Raw genomic sequence first — 23,504 nt, 5'->3', positions numbered from 1 at the left:
TCACAAGGAAGTGGCATAAATTCAAGCCAGGAAAAATTCATCTTCTTTACAGCTATCTTCATATGACTTTCCCTGATCCTGTTTTCTCTAAAACTTTACTCTTCTTGACAGAATTATGTAGTGAGAATTTGCCGGCATTTTTAGTTGGACATCAAGTAAGAGTGCCTGGATTCGAAGTCAGAGGTCTAGACTCTAATTTCAGTTTATTAACTTAGTATCCTACAGTGAACTTGGCCATGTTACTTACACGCTCCGTACCTCAATCCCCACATTTGTATAGGTGTGATGCACAATATTTCCTGGCGTATGTGCATCATAGAATGATTGTGACAATTACGTGAAGTAAGACAAATGGAATGGTTTTATAAGCTGGCAACACCCATTCACATTATAGTTAGTGATGTTCTATAATGAGAGTTCTTCCCATCCTAAATCCACAAAAAGCATGAAAGGCCACAGAGTCACCGAGACCTACGGGATGGAAAGACACTGAATCATTTTAACAATGACAGAGTACCTTTCCCCAGAGGCTTATGAGAGGCGTATGAGTCACAAATGAAAAAATGATTTCTCCTGTTGCAACAAGTAACATCCATGAGTCATCTTGCACCTTTGACTGTAATTAATCCCCTGGTACCCGCCTGCAGATCTCAGAGGCTGTGGGGCAGGTAGTGGAAAGCCGAGATTCTGGTTATCCAAACTTCTGATTAACCATGTGAGTGCACAATTCTTATTGTTGGCAATCTTACCAATGGTGTATAATATAATATTTGTTGCCTAGTCGGTGTAAATAAAGGATGATCTTGTCTGCTTTCTTGCTAGTCAGAGACACTTCTGGTACAATCCTAAAAGTGCACAATGCATAGGAAATTAAACTCGAGCTCTATTGAAGGCAGAGATATACTCGGTTATGTTTTCTTTCCCAGAACTGTTTATGAAAGTTTGAGGCCGGGCGCGGTGGCTCACGCTTGTAATCCCAGCACTTTGGGAGGCTGAGATGGGCGGATCACAAGGTCAGGAGATCGAGACCATCCTGGCTAACACGGTGAAACCCCATCTCTACTAAAAATACAAAAAAATTAGCCGGGCGTGGTAGCGGGCGCCTGTAGTCACAGCTACTCGGGAGGCTGAGGCAGAAGAATGGTGTGAACCCAGGAGGCGGAGCTTGTAGTGAGCCAAGATCGTGCCACTGTACTCCAGCCTGGGTGACAAAAAAAAAAAAAAAAAAAAAAAGTTTGAAAATACAGCAATGTTGAAATAATTTTATAGTGAATATCTATATGGCCATCACTTGATTTCAACATTACTATTTCATTAAATTTCCTCCATCCCATGTCTATTCATCTATTCATCTCTCAATATATCCATTAATCCATTTTATTTTGTATGTACTTCAAGTAAATTTCCTGAGAGTGCTTTTAAAACTAAACGTCAAATAATTTAGACAACAAAGTATCTTTTTCCTCTTCAATAAAGAATTGGTACAAATTCAGAAAACTAACAAGGAAATTCTAGACTTAGACTTGACACTTGACCAACCGGACCTCATAGACATCTACAGAATACTCCACCCAACAACCACAGCATCACGCAATATACCTTTATAACAAACCTGTACATGTACCCCAGAATCTAAAATAAAAGTTGAAAAACAAATTGGTAAAAATTGTGTAGCAGTCACATCTCTAAGAAAACATAATGTAGTTATCATTTCTGAAAAATCAATTATTAACTCCCCACAGATTAAACCTTCTCATATATAGAGAGATATCATATATAGATATATGTAGATACCTATATTCTCATATATATCTACTTACCTCTCATATCAGAGAGATATCTAGAGAGAAATATCTATGTAGCTATCTAGAGAGATAGATAAGTAGATAAATAGATGTCTATATATAAAAATATAGAGAGAGAGGTATAACAGAGCTATATATGAGATATATATAGATATCTTCATGATCCTTCATATATATCTTTATTATTCTCTTTCATTTGTAACATTAATTGAGCACTTACCATATATCAGACATTGACCTAGGTGATATGAATGAAGAGTCAGAAGCCACACCTCTAGGAGTTTATAGTCTAGTGCAGAAGGCAATCAATAAGCAAGTAAATGGAAGAAAAACCAAGATGATTACATTTGAAGAAAATAAATAGGATGATGTGAGAGAGAATGATAAGCAGGGGACTAGATTAGTTCTGGAGGTCAGGGAGAGGGGAATCTGAGAATATTGAAGGAGACTGCCATGACATCCTGAGAAGCAGAATCATCAAAGGCAAGTGCAAAGGCCCTGAGGCAGGAACAAATTTCTGTTCAGACAGCAGAGTAGGAGGCCTGCGTGACTGTAGAACCGTTTGCAAGGTGGTTTCCTCACTATTACTTAAATTTCATTCCTCCATAAGTATGGTTGCCCTTGGCTTTTTGACAGCATTTGAAATAATCTTCTATTACTTATACAAGCATTGTTTTCTCTGGACACTCATCCCAGATTTAAATTACCAATTAATATTCCCTTTATAAGCTCTCATGCCCTGTGCACCTGATACAAATGATCTCTGCCTGTGCCACTCACGAGACTGAAAACTCCACGAGAACAGTGACTCTGTATACTGTTATTCACCATTTTATCCCTAGCAATGTACCCCTAACTATAAAATCCTTAGCATTTTACCCTAACAATGAACTGGGGTCCATTGTTTGGCATAGAGACATAGAGTGGGTGTTCAATGAATATTTTAGTAATAATTAGTTTGTTAGTTAATTAGAGCAATGATAGATAAGCCTAGAATTAAATTGAGCTCATATTGGGGAAAAAAAAAAATCTAAAATTCTAGCTGAAAATTTGTGCTTGGCTTGGTAGACCAGAAGGTTCCATAGAGAAGAATACAAAGAAACCTGCCATGAGATCCTGATGGGCAAGATCATGAGAGGCAAGTACAAAGGCCTGTGAGCCAGGGCATAGTTTAATTGGAATTGAGCTCTGAGAAAACCTAACTTAAAACCACACAAAGGAAAGACTGGAAGAGTGAATAGTGTGAAGGTGGGAAGATCAATGAAGTTGCTATTGCGAAACCTGAGTGAGAGATAATGAGCCTGGCTGATGGTAAAAATATGCAACATAAGGGAATACATAGAGACACATTGTGGATACTGAATCCATAGAACACGGTAAGGAATTAAACATTCAGGGGAACCCAAAGACACCCCAAAGTTTGAATTGTAGGTGGCAGCAAAGTAGAGGATGAAGAAAAGTAGAAGGTGAAGCAAAAGCGAAGGGCTGCTTTTAAGCATCTTGAGTCTGTGGTATGAAAAGAAAACCTAAATGAAGACGCATAGCAGACAATTGGAGAAAATGTCCTTCTGGATCTTAAAAGAAAAATAAGGACAAAAGATACCAACTTGAGCATACTCCCCAGAGAGTTCACTGAGGAAAATAGCAGAGAAGGAGACTTGATTTGACAGAGAATCTTAAAGCTGTTTTCACTGCAGAAGAGAGATAAGAAAGTGGGATCAGTAGTGATAAAAAAGGATTAGCCGAGACCTAGCAGGAAGCATAAGACAGTGTATGATGCAGAAGGTGGGAGAGGAGGTGGTTTAGAGGTATGGCTAATAAACAAAGACATATCCTGAGAGAAGGCATTACAGATGCAAGCCCATTTAATTTCATGTTTGACCAACTTTGTTCAGTTTGAAAAAATTGAGTTGGGTTCATACCGAAAAGAAACTAAACATCCAGGCTGACGAATGTATAGTGGATATGTTGCCACTGTATCCTAAAAGGATTATTTTGCTAATGTTTGAAAGCTTCTCATCGTTTTAAAAAACACAAGAGAGAGATCTTATATTTGCATACTGCGAAAAACAAGTTTTCTGAAATACCACAAACATAAAATTGTAAAGTTTATGTGAAACATTAAGGGTAAGTGGAATAGGATCCTCATTCTCCCTAATGGCCACCTGGAAACTATGGCTGGCCCAGTCCCCACCTGACTAAACTGAGAGAGGAGGGGATCAATATTTCAGCAAATTAAGATGTCCCAGCATGTGGGTTGGAAAGTTCTGGTCTATACCACTGATAGAGCACATGTCCAGATTTTCCTACTAATCCTACAGGCACAGATAATATTCAGCCAGTTAACCTGCATCCGTTGTTAAAATATTACTAATATTTTACTAAATACATAAGGATAATATATTTACTAAAATATAAAGATAGTATTTATCTTTATATTAAAATATAAGACACTATCATGTTAGCCAGTAAATAGCCACTATGCTAAATCCTACAATTCCTGCCAACCTACTCCTTTTGCCAAGAGGCCCTGACCCTCACCCCAGCCTGCGACCAAATGGGGGTGGGTGGTAGTTGAAAGGCTTATTTACAAAGAAAGAAATAGCTTATTTACAAAGTAAGAAAAAAGCTTATTCACAGAAGATAAATATGCTGTCCAAAACAAAATTCAAACTCCAGGCTTCAAATGAGTTGAGCTTGACTACCTCAACATGGCCTATTTTAAACCTCCCAATTAAGAAAAACAATCACAGCCACAATATGTCACAAGATAGTGACAAAAACAATACATATTAGGCCCTTTATACATTCTGTCCAAATTATTGCAAAAATATGAACGTAAAATAAATAAATGCATTGCCTTAAAAAGCCTCTTACGACTCAGGCTATTTTTTCTACCCTATATTCCCATATTTGTTACATTTTATGGCACTTAAAAAAACACTTATTTCTATCGTTAGCTACCCTCTTTATACTGCATCTAACTCCTTTTTGCAATTATTTTCTATTTCTATCTTCGATAAAGATAATCTAGCAATAGGTGGACCTAAAAGCCTAGCCAGTGATCATTTATTTACAAAAGACATACTATTCGTTTTGTTCAGATGAATACTTTAAACTACAGAAGCTCAACGGGAATTCAAAGGGAGGTCATGAAACCTTTGAGTCAAGAAGAGAAATTGTTTGCAGAAAAGCTTTAGTACGCAGGTTGTACGTCGCATCCTAATGCTGTGAATGCAATAAAGAAAACAATCTGTGGTCATTTTTATAATCTACCATACCATGGTAGATTTCTGCTCAGAGTAAATTGTTTTTCAACTGACACCCAGATCAGGATATAATTCATTCTACCATAGCTGTGTAAATGAAACACACTCAAATGAAATCTCTGTTAAGAGAAGGATGACTTTTCTGCTGATTATTGTATTCCCAGCATCTGTTAAGTGTCAGAAATGTATTAGGTGGTAATTAAAATAGCTGTTTAATTCATGAACAAGGACTACACATAGAAAATTCGAATGTATCTACTAATGACAAAACTTACTAGCTACATTCCATTACAGCAGTCCATGTTCTATAAGGACTTCCTGGGTCCAGGAACTGTATCCAAAACATTACAACAGAAGTTCAAATCTCCAACCAAAACTTGAAGTCAGTGATTAGCAAAGATTGCTAACTTTATTTATTTATTTTATTTTATTCATTGTATTTTACTTTTTTGAGACGGAGTCTTGCCCTGTCACCTAGGCTGGAGTGCAATGGTGTGATCTCGGCTCACTGCAACCTCTGCCTCACAGGTTCAAGCAATTCTTCAGCCTCAGCCTCCCAGGTAGCTGGGATTACAGGCACGCACCACCGCATCTGGCTAATTTTTGTATTTTCAGTAGAGACAGGGTTTCACCATGTTGGCCAGGCTGGTCTCGAACTCCTGACCTCAGGAGATCCACCCGCTTTGGCCTCCCAAAATGCTGGGATTACAGGCATGAGCCACTGTGCCTAGCCTCAGCTAACTTTATTTTTTTTAAATATTAGTCTAGACTCTGATGGAAGAAATATGGCATCATACAGAGAGTATTTTTGGACAGAAATAATATGGGGAAGAGAATACTACACAAGCTGAAAGACAAAGAATTTATTTACTATTCTGTATGTGTATTCCATTGTTGTAGTAAAATATAATTGATTGTCTATCCACTACTCATTCTCCTTTATTTCTTCCTGAAAGGACTATTATTTTGTGTGGAAGGTGATGCAGCCGCATAAATAAAGACCTTATGTCTAAGCTTCCACTGTAGCTATGGTGGCACTTGTCTTCGTTTGCATTCCTGAGATATGGCTGTGAGTAAAGGTTACGTACTGCGGGAGAAAATGTAGTGAAGAATGAAGCTTGCCTAAAGACAAATCTCACCTTTGCCCTCAGCTACTGGGAGACAATCTCTAAATCACTGGAATGTACTGCCTAATAAGAATGTCTTTATTTGCTTGGAGGCTTTGGCCACTGGACAGTCTAACAATGTGATTTGTGATGGGGTCTTTAGGATATTCTGGATTTAAACCTCCAGAGGCACTGGAGACTGAGGTATTATTCTGAACCTCCAAGAGCACCTTGAATCTTAAAGATCAGTCATGTGGTCAGTAAATAATCAAGTCCCAATAAAAACTCTGCACACCAAAGTTTCAGGTGAGCTTCCTGGGTTAACAGTACTCCATGCATATTGCCACAGTTAATGGCAAGAGAGTAACACATCTCTGAGGACTATTGCGTTACACATCCTCCATGAGGTTACTTAAGGGTATATATATGCCTACTTCCTGAACCCTGAAGGCTGGGTGGTGAGCGAAGGCCATGGTGCCCAGTGAAGGAGCTGGTGTCCCTGAAAATCTAAACATCCCAGAGAGTATCTGAGAACCTACCTAGAAAAGCAGTCTCATTGCATGCACACAGTACACAAAAAGCCAAAAAAATTAGCTTAAAAGCAGTTTAGAGATGGAAAGAAGCATGGATCTCTAGAGCTCTCCTGCTGCTGTCCGAGGGTGTCCTGTATGTAAGTCCTAATAAACACATCTGTGAAAAAAACATTTCAAATGGTCCGTTTTCAAGGTATGATAAATCTAAGTACTGGCAGCCAGCTTGCAGATGTGACAAACCACACAGTTCATGCACCTAAAAAGTCACAATAAGCAAACAGAATATAGAGGATGGGTCAGCCCAGAAAAGAGAAGTTTCATTATTGGGAAACTGAAACTTATGTAGGGAAGGAGACCAAGGTATAACCTAATAAGGGGGATAATGAAACTTAGGCAACGTCCAGGAAGATTGTAACCCCAAAGTACTCAACCAGTGACATACTGGGGGAGGGACTTGTGTGCTAGGAGATAAATTACCTGCTGGAACTGCCCCAGGTGTGCCTGCCTACCAGACACCCAATCTTCCAAGGCCACCGTTAAAAGACTCATTTCTGCTGTTGTTTGTGTCTCCAAGTCCATTCTTTGGTTTGGATGGATGAATGTGTTTCACAAACTTGGGGGCTCATCTAGGATCTCTGTGCCTGTGTGGAGTGGGACTCCAGTTGAGAGGGGAGATGCCTCCCACCTGATTTAGGCAGCCCGCTTTGTCCAGATGTCCCAGCTCCCCACAGAGGCCATAGACAAACCAGAGACTGTTATTCAGAAGGCAGCAGAGGAGGCACAGGGATAAAAGTAGGCACCACAGCAACCAGGCAACCTCATTCATGAGCCAAGGTAGGAAAATTGGACTATATGGACTGCCCTAGTGGTTGGGCATTTTTGGAGGTCAAGTGTGTGTAACTGAGAAGTGTCCTAGATACGAAGTGAGCGCAGAGTTCCATTCTCCCACGAGGGAAATGGCCAGGGATGGATGAAGCGATTCTCGGGGTGTGCAAAAACATCTCCAGTAGTGGGGGTTGAGTACACAAGGAAATGTTCAGACACAGAGACTGACCAAAAATGGGAAACAGAAATTCTAGGCCTAGAGGACAAAGGAAAGAGGGAGCCAAAGAGAATCCCTTTGACATTTTCCTGGATAGTCCTTTGGGGAGAATGCTGCAGGTTTGGAGAGACAACCCTCTAACCAGGGACAAGGAAAAGCAAAAGATGATAAAGTATTCCTGTTTTATCTGGCCCAAAGACCCCATTCATAAGCCTTCGGTGTTGTGGCCTAAATTTGGCTCAGATGAGCATTGGGTGTGCCAAGCTTTAATTCTCTATGTGAATGATAAGACCCCATCCTCACAAGAAAAGGCAGGGTATGCTCTTAGCTGAATCAAGGAATTAGTCCCCATGTTCCCCCTCAAAGAAGAAGAAAAAGAACCTAGTAAAAAGCCCTTGCCCAGCAAAAAGCCCTGGACCCCCTATCATGCTTGCCCCCTCCATATATCTCACAACATAGGGGACAGGAAGATCAAGGAGCAGCAGGTGGGTCAGAGAAAGAGAGACCTGGAGACCATGGGGAAGATGAACCAACTCCTCCTTTAAATCCTTAATCCAAATTTAAGAAAATAATTAGAACAGTGTAAGAGGAATATTGTGAACTTCCCTATTCCTTCCACACAGCAGGCATCGAGCATGTTCCCTCTTAGGGAAGTTCTCATGGGACAGGGAGAGATTGGCTTTGTAAATGCTCCTCTTACAACTACTGAAGTTAAGAATTTCAAGAAGGAAATGAATTCACTCCTAGAAGATCCCCTCATTTTAGCAGACCAGGTGGACCAATTCCTAGGACCTGGATTTTACACCTGGGATGAAATGATATCTGTCATGAATATCCTGTTCACAAAGAAGAAAACAGAATGATTAGGAGATGGGGCACGACCATTTAAGAGAGGCAACACCCTCTCGGGCAAGAAGTTTTGCCAGATGAACAAAAATTTTCAAATGTCGATCCCAAATGGTAATAATGATCCCAGGGACCGGGCCCAAAAGCAAGACCTCAGGAAACTATAATTAAAGGGATCAAAGAGTCCACTCCTGGCACACAAAATGTCTCAAAGGCATTCAACATTCAACAAGAAAAAGAGGTAACTCCCTCTGCATTCCTACGGAGGCTTAGAGATCAAATGAGAAAATACTCCAGATCAGATCCAGAGGACCTAGTAGGGCAAGGCCTTTTGAAGATTAACTTTGTAACTAAGAGCTGGCCTAACATTATAAAAAAAATTACAAAAACACTGATGAATGGAATGAGAAACCGATTGAGGAATTACTGAGTGAAGCTGAGAAGGTCTTCGTAAGAAAAGAAAAGAAGCAGAAACAAAAAGCCAAAATCATAGTTTCCACCGTGGAAGAGGTAGTCAGGAAAAGGTTAGACCAAGATCTCCCTCAAAGGAGATAAGGTTTTGACACAGAGAAAGAAGGGAAATTCAGAGAAAACTCCTAAGACAAAGTGGATGTTACAACTGTGAAAAGCCAGGACATCTTAACAGAGAATGTCCTGAATGGAAGAAAGAAGAAAAGGTTATCCCTCTCATGACTACTGATGAAGACTAGAAGGGTCAGGGGTTCCTTCTGAGTAGGTCTCACCAGGAACCCTTAATAAATTTGAAGGTGGGACCATGCTCAACATGACTACTTATCAGGGAAATGCAAGTCAAACTACAATGAGATACTTCTTCATGCTTGTTAGTATGGCTGCTATTAAAAACACAAAAGATAAGTGTTACAGGGATGTGGAGTAAAGGAAACCCTTGTATACTGTTGGTGGCAATGTAATTTGGTACAGCCATTATGGGAAACAGTATAGAGGTTCCTCAGAAAGTTACTACTTCTGGTTATTATCCAAAGGAATTTAAATCAGGATATCCAGAAGATATCTTCATGCCCATATTTTTGCAACATTATTCACAATAGCCACAATATTAAAACAACCTAAATGTCCATCAATGAATGAATAACGAAAAGGTAGTACACACACACACACACACACACTCTCTCTCTCTCTCTCTCTCTCTCTCTCTCTGAAATAGTACTCAGCCTTTAAAGAACAAAGGTGAAGGTATTACACTATCTGACTTCAAACTATATTATAAGGCTACAATAACCAAAACAGCATGGTACTGTTTTGACACAATCACAGATACATAGATCAATGGAACAGAACAGAAAACTCAGAAATAAAGCTGCCCGCCTACAACCATCTGTTTTTTGGCAAGGCCAACAAAAATAAGCAATGCAGAAAGAACTTCCTATTCAGTAAGTGGTACTGGAATAACTGGCTAGCCAAATACAGAAGATTGATTTCACCATATACAAAAATTACTCAAAATTGATTAAATATTTAAATGTAAGACCTCAAACTATGAATATCCTTAAAGAAAACCTAGAAAATACCCTTTCTCAACATCAGACTTAGCAAAAAAATTTTGGCAAAGTCTTCAAAAGCAACTGAAATAAAAACAAAAACTGACGAGTGAGACCTAATTAAAAATCTTCTTCACAGCAAAAGAAACTATCAATAGAGTAAACAGACAACCTACAGGATGGGAGAAAATATTCACAAACGATATATCCAACAAAGGTCTATATCAACAATCTGTAAGGAATTTAAACAAATTTATATGCCAAAAATAAACAACCCCATTAAAAAGTGGGCAAAGAACATGAACAGACTCTTCTCAAAAGAAAAAAAAAATATGCAGCCCACAAACATGAATAAAAATTTTCAATATCACTAATCATCAGAGAAATGTAAATCAAAACCACAATGAGATAAAATCTCAAACCAGTTAGAACGGCTACTATTAAAAAGTCAAAAGACAACAGATGCTTGCCAAGTTGTGGAGAAAAGGAAATGCTTATAGACTGTTGGAAATGTAAATTAGTTCAGCCACTGTGGAAAGCAGTCTGGTGATTTCCAACAACATAAAACAGAGCTACCATTTGACCCAGCAATCCCACTACTGGTGTATACCAAAAAGACACATGCACTCATATGTTCATCACCATGCTATTCTCAATAGCAAAGACATGAAATCAACCTTCATGCCCATCAGTGGTGAATTGAATAAAGAAAACGTGGTACAAATAAACTATGGAATACTATGCAGCCATTAAAAATAATGAAATTATGTCTTTTTTAGCACCATGGATGGAGCCGGAGGCCATAATCCTAAGTGAATTAATGCTAGAACAGAAAACCAAATACTGCATGTTCTCATTTATAAGTGGGAACTAAACATTGAGCACATATGGACATAAATGTGGAAATAATAGACTCTGGAGACTACTAGGGGACAGGAAGGGAAGAGGGTATGGGTTGAAAAACTACCTATTGGGTTGTATGCTCACTACTTGAGTACAATATATTCATGTAACAAACTTGCACGTGTACCCCCTGTATTTAAAATAAAAGTTGAAATTTTAAAAAAAATTATATGTGTTTGTGTGTGTGCATGTGTGTGTGAATGTATGTATGAATTAATCCATTTTCACACTGCTATCAAGAAACTACCCAAGACTGGGTAATTTATAAAGTAAAGAGGTTTAATTGACTCACAGCTTCTCATGGCTGGGGAGACCTCAGGAAACTTACTATCATAGCAGAAAACAAAGGGAAAGTGAGGCACGTCTTACATGGCAGCAGGCAAGAGAGAAGAGTGCAGGGAAAAACTGCCAAACACTTTTTTAAACCGTCAGATTGCAAGAGAACTCACTCACTGTATTAGTCTGTTTTCACACCACTGATAAAGACATGCCCTAGACTTGGCAATTTTTAAAAGAAAGAGGTTTAATGGACCTAAAGTTCCATGTGGCTGGGGAGGCCTCACAATCATGGCAGAAGGCAAGGAGGAGTAAGTCACGTCTTACATGGATGGCAGCAAGCAAAGAGAGAGAGCTTGTCCAGGGAAACTCCCATTTTTACAACCATCAGCTCTCATAAGATGCATTCACTATCACGAGAACAGCATGGGAAAGACCTGCCCCCATGATTCAATTACCTCCCACCAGGTCCCTCCCCCAAGACATGGGAATTCAAGATGATATTTGGGTGGGGACAAAGCCAAACGTATCACCCACTACCACGAGAACAGCATGGGGGAAACTTCGCCCATAATCCCGTCACCTCCCACAAGGTCCTTCACTTGACACAAGGGGACTACAATTTGAGTTGAAATTTGGGTGGGTACATAGAGCCAAACCATATCAGTGTAAATACATACATTTATGTGTGTGTGTGTGTGTGTGTGTGTGTGTGTGTTTGTCTGTCCACATAAAAATCAAACTTTTCTGCACAGCAAAAGTAAAGTAAAAAAATTAATATTGAGATATAAATAAACCAAATATCAACTCTTATAAAAGAGGGTACTTAACTGAAAATACCAATTTTAAAACAAAATACTTTTTTAGATGGCAACATATATAACAGATAATTCACATAAAATAAAAAAAATTATTCTGAGAAATATAAAACGATATCAACCTGTTTCATATGAGAAAAGGGCAAACAAAATATATTATTTTTCACTTATAAAAATAACAAATTTTAATAAAAGTTTTCTAATTGTCTATTAAAATTTAGAGAAATAGTCACTAGATTTGGTAGAAGTAGTATAAATTGGTACAGCCTCTGGAGGGTAGCTGAGCAATAAGTATCAAAAGTTATCATTATTATACCCTTTACTCAATTTTCTCTCCAAAATACCTTTTAAACCTACAGATATATTCACAATAATTTATAGTAACGTTGTTTATATTAGTAAAATATTGAAAACAACCTAAATGTCACCAACGGGTAGGGGAAAGAGTCTAATTAAACAGAGTAATGAATGCAACTGTTCAATAAAATATAATATAACCAATAAAAAGAGTGAGGCTTCTCTCTTCACACTGATGGAGATAAATCACCCCCAAAAATGTGAATAATACGTGTGAATAAGACATACATTGTCTTTGTTGCAGGTGGAGTAAAGTATATGAACAAAATATGTTTTCAAATGCAAGGCAAGTCTTGTATATCTGGAAGAATAACAAGAGCTTGTAACAGTGGTGATCCCCAGGGAAGGAAAATGTAGATCAGAAATCAAGGGATAGGTGGGGACATGGTTTATACTCCGTACACTTTCATATTTCTGAGTTTTTTACCATGTAGATGGTTTGTTATTTATCCCTCACACTCAAAAAAAGAGAAGGTGAGGGTAAGACATAAAAGCAGGAAGAAAGAAAAAAGAATGAAGAAAGAGAAGAATAAAAGGGAGGAAGAAGGTTAAAAATAAATTGTCAGTAGCAGGGCAGTTCTCAAAAATGAAAGCAAAAAGTCCCCGATGGCATTAAAACAAGAATTTTGTTCCCCCTGGAGAGCTTAACTTTGCTTCAGCAGAAAATAACTAGCAAACATTGTTTTTCCCAATTACATCTGAGCCCCTGGAACCTCAGGTTCTCCAGGGAGTGGGTATTGATCTCTCATACCCCGGCTATATTCTCGCTGATGAGGACGAACTGAAAAGACAGACCTTGGTCAGCAATCAGTGCCAGCTGCCAAAAGAGAATGTGTAGGCAACCTCAATGTAAGTAAAACAAGGCAAATAGCATTTTGTTCAAAGTCTGCCATGTATCATGCCGGTGCATGGTGGATTTTTGGAGCAAAAGGTTAATCACATCCCCAGCGTGTTTCACCTCAAAACCAGGAGGAATTATTTCATCCCTGGTAGTTTGATTCAGCTGAGTATTACCTGGGAAAGAATATGAATGAACAAACAATTGAATGAATCCGTCAATCGACTGATCAATGAAGCAATCAATACAATATGCCTTTAACGTATTATTTGCATTGTTTTTAAAGTCATTTGCTGGGCATACCTTCCATTCCCAGCCGCGTGTTGGGAATTTACATAAATTTCCTCACTTAAACCTCACATCACTGCACAACAGACCCTATTTTTTGGCCTTCATTTTTAAACTTTTTATTAGGAAATATAGATTCACAGGAAGTTTCAAAGATAATAGGGAGAAGTCTCATATATCCTTCACTCACTTTTCCCTCAATGGTTCAATCTTACATAATTATAATATGACATCAAAACAGGATTTTGATGCTGAGACAATTGTATGTATAGCTCTATGCCATTTCATATATGTGTAGATTTGTGTAGCTACCACTGCAGTTTAGATACAGACTTGTTTGATCACAGATCTCAGATTCTACATGTCTCCTTTGTGCTACCCCTTCTGGTCATACCACATCCCTCCACTAACCACCCCAACCTCTAGAAATCACCAATCTGTTCTGTATTTCTATAATTTTGTCATTTTGATAATATTTGTAACTCGAATTACATAGTATATGACCTTTTGATGTTGACTTTTTACACTCACAATAATGCCCTTGAGATTCATCCAAGTTTCTGCATATATCAATAGTTTATTCCTCTTTTATTTTGAGTAATATTCCATAGTATGGATGTGCCACGATATGTTAAACCATTCGCTTATCACAGGGCATTTGATTGTTGACAGTTTTTGGCTACTACCAATATAAATGTTATAAAAAATTTTGTACAGGATTTTGTGTGAATATAAGTTTTATGCAAATATAATTGCCCACAAGTCCAAGGACTGGGTTGTATAGTAAGTGTATGTCTAGCTATCTATGCAACTGCCAAACTATTTTCCAGAATGACCACCATTTTCACCAGCAATGTATAAGAGACCTAGTTACTATGTCTTTGCCAGCATTTGCTATTGTCTTTGCTTTTTCATTTTAGCCATTCTGCAGTGATACCTCACTTGCAGTGTAGTGATATCTCATTTTGTTTTTACTTTGCATTTCCCTAATGGCTAATGATGTTGGACACCTTTTCATGTGCTTATTTACCGTCCATATAGCACTTTTTGGTAAAATGTCACTCATGTCGTTCATTCGTTTTCTAATTTGATTTTTTTTCAGTTTGAGAGTTCTTTATATATTCTCTAAATGAATTTCCTTTATCAGATAGTCTGTAGTGTGCTTTTTCATCCTCTTTAACAGAGCAAAAGCTTAATTTTAATGAGATTCAATTACTGAGGTTTTTGTTGTGGGGGAGAGGGATTGTTCTTTTGGTGTCATATCTAAGAACTCTTCACAAGACCTATACTAAAAATTTTGCCCTGAAGATTTTGTCTTAGATTGCTAAGAGTTTTAAAGTTTTATATTTTACATTTAAAGCTATGATTCATTTTGAGTTAATTTTTATATAAGGCATGGGGTTTAGGTTGGGGTTCATTTTTTTGCCTATGAATATCCAGTTGTCTCAGCACTACTTACTGAAAAAAGGCTTCCTCCATTGAATTGTTTTTCAACCTGCTCAAAAATCAAATGGCTGCACTTGTGTGGATCTATTTGTCAGTTCACTATTTTGTTCCATCTTTGTATTTATCATTCCACCAAAACCACAGCGTTAATTACTGTTGATATATAAAAACTCTCAATGTTAGGTAAAGTGATTCATCTCATTTTTTTCTTCTTTTTTAGAATTCTGTCAGCTATTCTAACTTCTTTGCTCTTCCCTATAAATTTAGAATATTCTTTTCCACATACTGAAAATAACTATGCTCAGATATTGATTGCACTTTTGTTAAACCTGTACATCAATATGGGGAGAACAGACACCACTATATTGAGTCTTATAATTCCCAAATGCAATATATCTTTATTTAGATCTTCTTTGATTTCTTCCACCAGCACATTGTAATGTTCATCATCAAGTACTATATTGGTTTTGTTAGATTTATACTTAAGTATTTCATTTTTTGAACATTATCAGTGGTACTCTGTTTATTCCAGTTCCCACATGTTTAATGCTAATATGGAAATACTATTGCTTTTTTATAACTATCTTGTATTCTGTAACTTTTCTGAACTCACTTGTTACTTCTAGAAGTTTTTGGTATATTATTGGAATATTCTACATATACCATCATGTCATCTACAAATGACAGTTTTATTTCTTCCTTTCTGATCTGTATGACTTTTATGCCTATTCTTCCTTCACTGAGTAGAACTTCCCCAACTATGTTGAACAGCACTGGGGAAAGTGAATATTCTCTCCCATCTGTTCCCAGTTTTAGGGGCAAGCATTCAGTTAGCAACTATTATAAAGTAGGATGTTAGCTATAGGTTTTCCTGTAGATATTATTCATCAAGTTGAGGAAGTTGCCCTATTTTCCTAGTGTTCTGCATTTTTTAAATCATGAGTAGATGTTGAATTTCATCAAATTCATAATGTTCATCTATTTATATGAACCTGTGATTTTTCTCCTTTGGACCTGTAATATACCCAACTTGGTCACTGCGTATAATTTTTTACATATCACTGAATTCTATTTGCTAATATTTTGTTAAAGATTTTTGCATCTATATTCATTAAAAATATTGGGCTGTGGTCTTGTTTTTTGTGTCTGCCACTTTGTCTGCTTTTGCTAACAGGGTAATACTGGATTCATAGAATAAGTTAAGAAGTGTTCTTTCCACATCTGTTTTCTGAAAGAAATTGTATAGAATGGAAGTTAATTCTTTTTTAAACATTTAGTGAATTATGCTGTGATATTGTTAAAAGGAAGTCTTTACATTATAAATTCATTTTTCTTCATGGCTGTAGGGTTACTCAAATTATCAATTTCATATGGGTTAGCTTATACTTTTCAATTTATTTATGTCATTTCAGTTGTCAAATTAATATGTGTATAGATGTTTGTAGTATTCTCTTATTCTCTTTTTGTGTCTGCAGGGTCTGTAGTGATATCCCTGTTTTTCTGGACTTCGTAATTTGCATCTTTTCTCTTTTATCTTTTTTTTTTTTAATATATATACTTTAAGTTCTAGGGTACATGTGCATAACGTGCAGGTTTGTTACATATGTATACTTGTGCCATGTTGGCGTGCTGCACCCATCAACTCGTCAGCACCCATCAGCTTGTCATTTACATCAGGTATAATGATGTAAACTTTCTGGAGGTTTGTCAGTTTTACAGTCTTTAAAACGAGCCTCTCTCTCGTCTCACAGTTTTCTTTCCGTTGCTTTTCTGTGTCTAATTCACTGAATTCTGATCTTAGCCTTACTATTCTCCTTCTTCCGCTTGCTTTGGATTTGTTTTGTTCTTTTTCCACATTTTTGAAGTAGAGGCTTAGATTATTGATTTTAGCCTTTTTCTTTTTTTAAATATAAGCATCTAGTATTCTATGTTGTCCACTAAACATTGATTTAACCGTACCCCATAAATTTTAAGTACTGTATTTTTATTAAGTTCAACATTTTGTATTTCCCTTGTGACTGCCTCTTTGACCCAAAGATTGTTTATAAATGTGTTATTCTGTTTCCAAATGCCTGGAGAATTTCCTGTTACATTTCTGTGGTTTATATCTCCTTCAATTTCTTTGTAGTCAGGAACACACACTGTGAATTCCATTCTTCTAAAATTATATAGATTATATACAATCTCTCTTGATATACATTCCGCAAGTGCTGGAAAAAACGTATTCTACTCATGTGAAGTGGACTGTTCTATAACTAATTTTTTTAAAGGTAATTTTTTTTTTTCAATGGCATCCTGTTGGTTGATGGTGGGTGCTGGGTTCTATATCCTTGCTGATTTTCTGTCTAGTTGTTCTATAAATTGCTGAGAAATAAATATTAAATTCTTCAACTATAATTGTATATTTGTCTTTACCTCAATTCAGTTTATTATTTTTTCCTTTATATATGTTGTAGCCCACTTGTTTGGTGCCTACACATTTAGGATTGCTATTTCTTCATGATGGATTAACATTTTTATTAAGTAATGTCTGTCTTTGTCCTGGTAATATTTTTTGCTGTGAAATATACTTTGTCTAACATTTATATAGCCATACTTTCATTCTCTTAATTTGTGTTTGCATGATATATTCTTTCCTTCTTTTTATTTCAAAGCTACATGTGTTACTATATTTGAGGTGAGTTTTTTTGTACACAGAATATAATTGCGTCAATTTTCTTTCCATTTTGCCATACTCTTTCTTTTATTTGTTATTAAATGAAAGAGACATGAAACATCAGAAGGTAAGAAAGGTTTAAAGAGTAAAATACAACAAATTTTTCTTCTGAGTTTTTTAAATTATGTTTGAGAGTTGAAGCAAAAATGATAACACTATCTAATGTGGTACTCAGTGTATGCAGAAGAATTATTTAAGACAATTATAAGTGTGAAAGGGTAAAGATGTTAAAAAGGACGTAAGGTTTCCACACTTCACTCAAACTGATAAAATGGACCGCAATTATGATTTACAGGCATACCTCAGAGATATTATGGGTTCAGTTCCAGACCACCTCAATTAGGTGACTATCACAATAAAGCAAGTCATACAAATTTTTTGGTTTCCCAGTGCATATAGAAGTTTACACTATACTGTAGTCTATTAAATGTGCAATAGCATTATGTCTAAAAAAAGTATATGGCTTAACTAAAAAATACTTTATTGCTAAAAATACTGACACAACAACACTAAATGGGTGCATGCTGCTGGAAAATGGTGCTAATAGACTTGCTTAATGCAGGATTGCCACAAACCTTTAATTTATTTAAAAAACATAACAATACATGTAAAGCACAATAAAACATGGTATGCCCATATAATGCAACACCTAGAGAAGCCACTAAAAATGCTATACAAAGATATCTAATAAAAACACCTCACAAAAATATCACTATAGATGCACCAAAATGGAATTATAAGAAAAAGTTTAAGTGACCCACAGAAATGCAGGGAAAAAAAAGAGAGAAACAAGAAAGAAAAAGAACAGTTAATTTTAAAAATGGCAGGCAACTGTAGCATATCAATGACCACATAAAACATACATTGTTTTCTTCATTTTTAGAAAAATAATGGTCATAAATTCCCATTGTGAAAGTGAAAGTAGAAGTTCAGAAGTTTATAAATTTGGAAAATAATGTTCTTTTTCACCTAATCCCACATCCATGAATAACTGTACTTGAATTTGCTGTGCACACTTTCTGGCAGTTATCCATGAATAAATATAGACAATGGAATCAAGAGACAGTAGGAGTGAGAAAGAGTGTGATTTTTCAAAGAGTCCACAATCTACATATTTTTTTGGATGGGAGGGATTCTTTATTTTCCTTTTAATTTTTATTTTAAGTTCAGGGGTACATGTTCACTATGTGCAGGTTTGTTACATAGGTAAATGTGTGCATTGGTAGTTTCCTGCACAGATCATCCCATCACCTTGGTATTAAGCTCAACATCCATTAGCTAGTCTTCCTGATGCTCTCCCTACACCCACACCAAACAACAGGCCCCAATCTGTATTGTTCCCTGAAATGTGTTCATGTTTTCTCATTATTCACCTCTCACTTATAAGTGAGAACATGTGGTGTTCGGTTTTCTGTTCCTGTGTTAGTTTTCCTGAAGATAATGGCTTCCAACTCCATCCATGTTTCTGCAAAGGACATAATCTTGTTCCTTGTCCACCAGTATTTCACTGGGTGTAATTTTTTTTTATCCAGTCTATCATTAATAGGCATTTGGGTTGATTCCATGTCTTTGCTATGTGAATAGTACTGCAGTGAATATATGTGTGCATGTATCTTTATAATAGAATGATTTATATTCCTCTGGGTATATATCCAGTAATGAGATTGCTGGGTCAAATGGTATTTCTGTGTCTAGGTCTTTGAGTGATCATCACACTAACTTCCACAATAGTTGAATTAATTTACACTCCCACCAACAGTATAAAAGAATTCCTTTATCTCTGCAACCTCACCAACGTCTGTTGTTTTCTGACTTTTTAATAATTGCCACTCTGATTGGCATAAGATGCTATCTCAATGTGGTTTTTATTTGCATTTTGTTAGTTATCAGCGATATTGAGCTTTTTTTTCATATGTTTATTGGCCTCATGTATGTCTTTTTTTGAGAAGTATCTGTTCACATCCTTTGCCCACTTTTTAATGGGGTTGTTTGTTTTTTGCTTGTAATTTTAAGTTCCTTGTAGACTGGATATTAGATCTTTGTCAGATGGACAGACCGCAAAACTTTTCCCCAATTCTTTCTATTGTCCCTTCACTCTGATGATAGTTTCTTTTGCTGTCCTAAAGCTCTTTAGTTGAACTGGATTCCATTTGTCAATTTTTGCTTTTGTCAAAATTGCTTTTGGTGTTTTCTTCATGAAATATTTGCCCATGCTTATCTCTTGAATGGTACTGCCTAGATTTTCTTCTAGAGTTTTTGTAGTTTGGGGTTTTACATTTAAGTCTTTAATCCATCTTGAGTTTATTTTTGTATAGGGTGTAAGGAAGGGGTCCAGTTTCCATTTTCTGCATATGGCTAGCCAGTCCTCCCACCACCATTTATTAAATAAGGAATTCTTTCCCCATTGCTTTTGTCAGGTTTGTCAAAGATCAGATGGTTGTAGGTGTGCAGTCTTATTTCTGAGTTCTCTATTTTGTTCCATTGATCTATGTGCCTGCTTTTTTTTTTTTTTTTTTTTTTTTTTAACTAATACCATGATGTTTGGGTTACTTGGGTTACTAGAGCCTGGTAGTACAGATTAAAGTCAAGTAGGGTGATGCCTCCAGCTTTGTTCTGTTTGCTTAGCATTGTCTTGGCTATTCTGGCACTTTTTTTGTTGTTGTTCCATATGAATTTTAAAATAGTTTCTTCTAATTCTGTGAAGAATTTCAATGGGAGTGTAATGGTAATAGCATTGAATGTATAAATTGGGCAGTATGACCATTTTCATAATATTGATTCTTCCTACCCATGAGCATAGAAGGTTCTTCCATTTGTTTGTGTTCTCTCTGATTTCCTTGAGCAGTGGTTTCTAGTTCTCCTTGAAGAGTTCCTTGATTTCCTTTATTACCTGTGTTCCTAGGTATTTTGTTATCTTTGTAGCAATTGTGAATGGGACTTCATTCATGATTTGGCTCTCTGCTTGCCTGTTGTTGGTGTATAGGAATGCTTGTGACTTTCGCACATTGATTTTGTATCCTGAGACTTTGCTGAAGTTGCTTATCAGAATAAGAAGCTTTTGGCCTGAGACGATGGGGTTTTTTAGATATAGAAATATGTCATCTGCAATCAAAGACAATTTGACTTCCTCTCTTCCTATTTGAATACGCTTTATTTTTTTCTTGACTGATTGCCCTGGCCAGAGCTTCCAATACTATATTGAATAGGAGTGGTGAGACAGGGCATCCTTGTCTCGTGCCAGTTTTCAAGAACATTTCCAGCTTTTGCCCATTCAGTATAATATTGGCTGTAGGTTTGTCACATATGACTTTATTATTTTGAGGTATGCTCCCTCAATACATAGTTTATTGAGAATTTTAACATGAAGAGATGTTGATTATTGAAGGCCTTTTCTGCATCTATTGAAATAATTATGCAGTTTTTGTCTTTAGTTCTGTTTATATGATAAATTACATTTATTGATTTACTGGGTAAGTAATGAAATCAAGGCAGAAATCAGGAAGTTCTTTGAATCTAATGAGAACGAAGAGATGAGGTACCAGAATCTCTGAGATGCAGCTAAGGTGATGTTAAGAGGGAGATTTACAGCACTAAATGACCACATCAAAAGGCTAGAAAGATCTCAAATGTACAACCTAATATCATGACTAAACGAACTAGAGAACCAAAAGGAAACAAACCCCAAAGCTAGCAGAAGACAAGAAATAACCGAGATCAGAGCAGAACTGAAGGAGATAGAGACATTAAAAACCCTGTAAAAATCAATGAATCCAGGAACTGGTTCTTTGAAAAAAAATTAATAAAATAGACCACTAGCTAGATTAATAAGGAAGAAAAGAGTGAAGAATAAAATAGATACCCTCAGAAATGATAAGGGGGATATCCTGCTGACCCCACAGAGATACAACCAACCATCAGAGAATACTACAAACACCTCTATGCACATAAACTAGAAAATCTAGAAGAAATGGATAAATTCCTGGACACATAACACCCTCCTGAGACTAAACCAGGAAGAAATCGAATCCCTGATAGACCAATAATAAGTTCTGAAATTGAGGCAGTATAAATAGCCTACCAACAACAACAACCACAAAAAGCCCAGGACCAGACAGATTTACAACTGAATTCTACCAGAGGTACAAAGAGGAGCTGGTACCATTTCTACTGCAACTATTCCAAACAATTGAAAAGGAGAGATTCCTCCATAACTCATTTTATAAAGCCAGCATCATCCTGATATCAAAACCTGGCAGAGATACAACAACAAAAGAAAACTTCAGGCCAATAGCCCTGATGAATGTTAATGCAAAAATCCTCAATAAAATACTGGTAAACTGAATCCAGCAGCACATCAAAAAGCTTATCCACCATGATCAAGTAGGCTTCATCCCTGGGATGTAAAGTTGCACTGAAGTGACTGAATTCCATCTTCTGGGATTTGGTGTCCAACAGGAATTTCGGCATGTCCTTTTCATTGTACTTCTTCTGATCTATGTGACCTACCTGGTAGGAAATGTTGGAATTATCTTACTCATCAAGACTGACTCCAGACTTCAAACACCCATGTACTTTTTTCCTACAAAATTTGGCTTTTGTTGATATCTGTTACACTTCTGCTATCACTCCCAAGATGCTCCAAAGCTTCACAGAAGAAAAGAATTTGATATCGTCTTAGGGCTGTGTGATACAATTCTTAGTTTATGCAACATTTGCAACCAGTGACTGTTATCTCCTGGCTATTATGGCAATGGATCGTTATGTTGCTTCACTATCCCATGATCATGTCCCAAACAGTCTACATCCAATTGGTAGCTGATTCATATATTACGGGCTCAATAAATGCCTCTGTACGTACAAGTTTTACATTTTCTCTGTCCTTCTGCAAGTCCAATAACATCAATCACTTTTTCTGTGATGGTCCCCCAATTCTTGCCCTTTCATGGTCCAACATTGACATCAACATCATTCTAGATGTTGTTTTTGTGGGATTTAACTTGATGTTCAATGGGTTGGTCATCATCTTTTCCTACATCTACATTATGGTCACCATCCTGAAAATGTCTTCTACTGCAAGGAGGAAAAAAAATCCTTCTCCTCATGTGCCTCACACCTGACAGTAGTAACCATTTTCTATGGGACACTCTCTTACATGTACTTACAGCCTCAGTCTAATAATTCTCAAGAGAATATGAAAGTAGCCTCTATATTTTCTGGCACTGTTATTCCCATGTTGAATCCTTTCATCTATAGCTTGAGAAATAAGGAAGTAAAAGAAGCTTTAAAAGTGATAGGAAAAAAGTTTTGTTAAATTAGACACAGTTGTTAAAACTCGACACAACAAAGCAACCAGCACAGCTAATCTGCCAAAACTTAATGTTTCTAAAATAGGGAGCATGTAGAAAAATCTCAAATTAACCATCTAACATCACACCTAGAGCAATTAGAAAAATAAAACCCAACCAATCTCAAAGCTAGCAGAAGAAAAAAATAACTAAAATCAGAACAGAACTGAATGAAATTGAGACCCAAAAATCCATACAAAGAATCAATGAAACCAAAACTTGTTTTTTTTTAAATAATCAATAAAATTGGTAGGCTTCTACCTAGATTCGCAAAGAAAAAAAAAGGAAAGATCCAAGTAATCACAACCAGAAAGGACAAAGGTGACATTATAACCAATCCCACAGAAATACAAAAGATCCTCAGAGACTATTATGAACACTTCTATGCAAATAAAC

At 36.7% G+C, this 23,504-nt stretch overlaps 1 pseudogene; it reads left to right on the top strand.

Moving 5' to 3' along the window:
- Window positions 1–23,504, top strand: part of LOC105552914 — a 29,808-nt pseudogene that overhangs the window by 3,434 nt on the left and 2,870 nt on the right.

Source organism: Mandrillus leucophaeus, unplaced genomic scaffold (assembly GCF_000951045.1).
Source record: "Mandrillus leucophaeus isolate KB7577 unplaced genomic scaffold, Mleu.le_1.0 Scaffold578, whole genome shotgun sequence".
NCBI classification, from domain to species: Eukaryota; Metazoa; Chordata; class Mammalia; order Primates; family Cercopithecidae; genus Mandrillus; species Mandrillus leucophaeus.
This window is presented reverse-complemented; position numbering and strand designations above follow the sequence as displayed.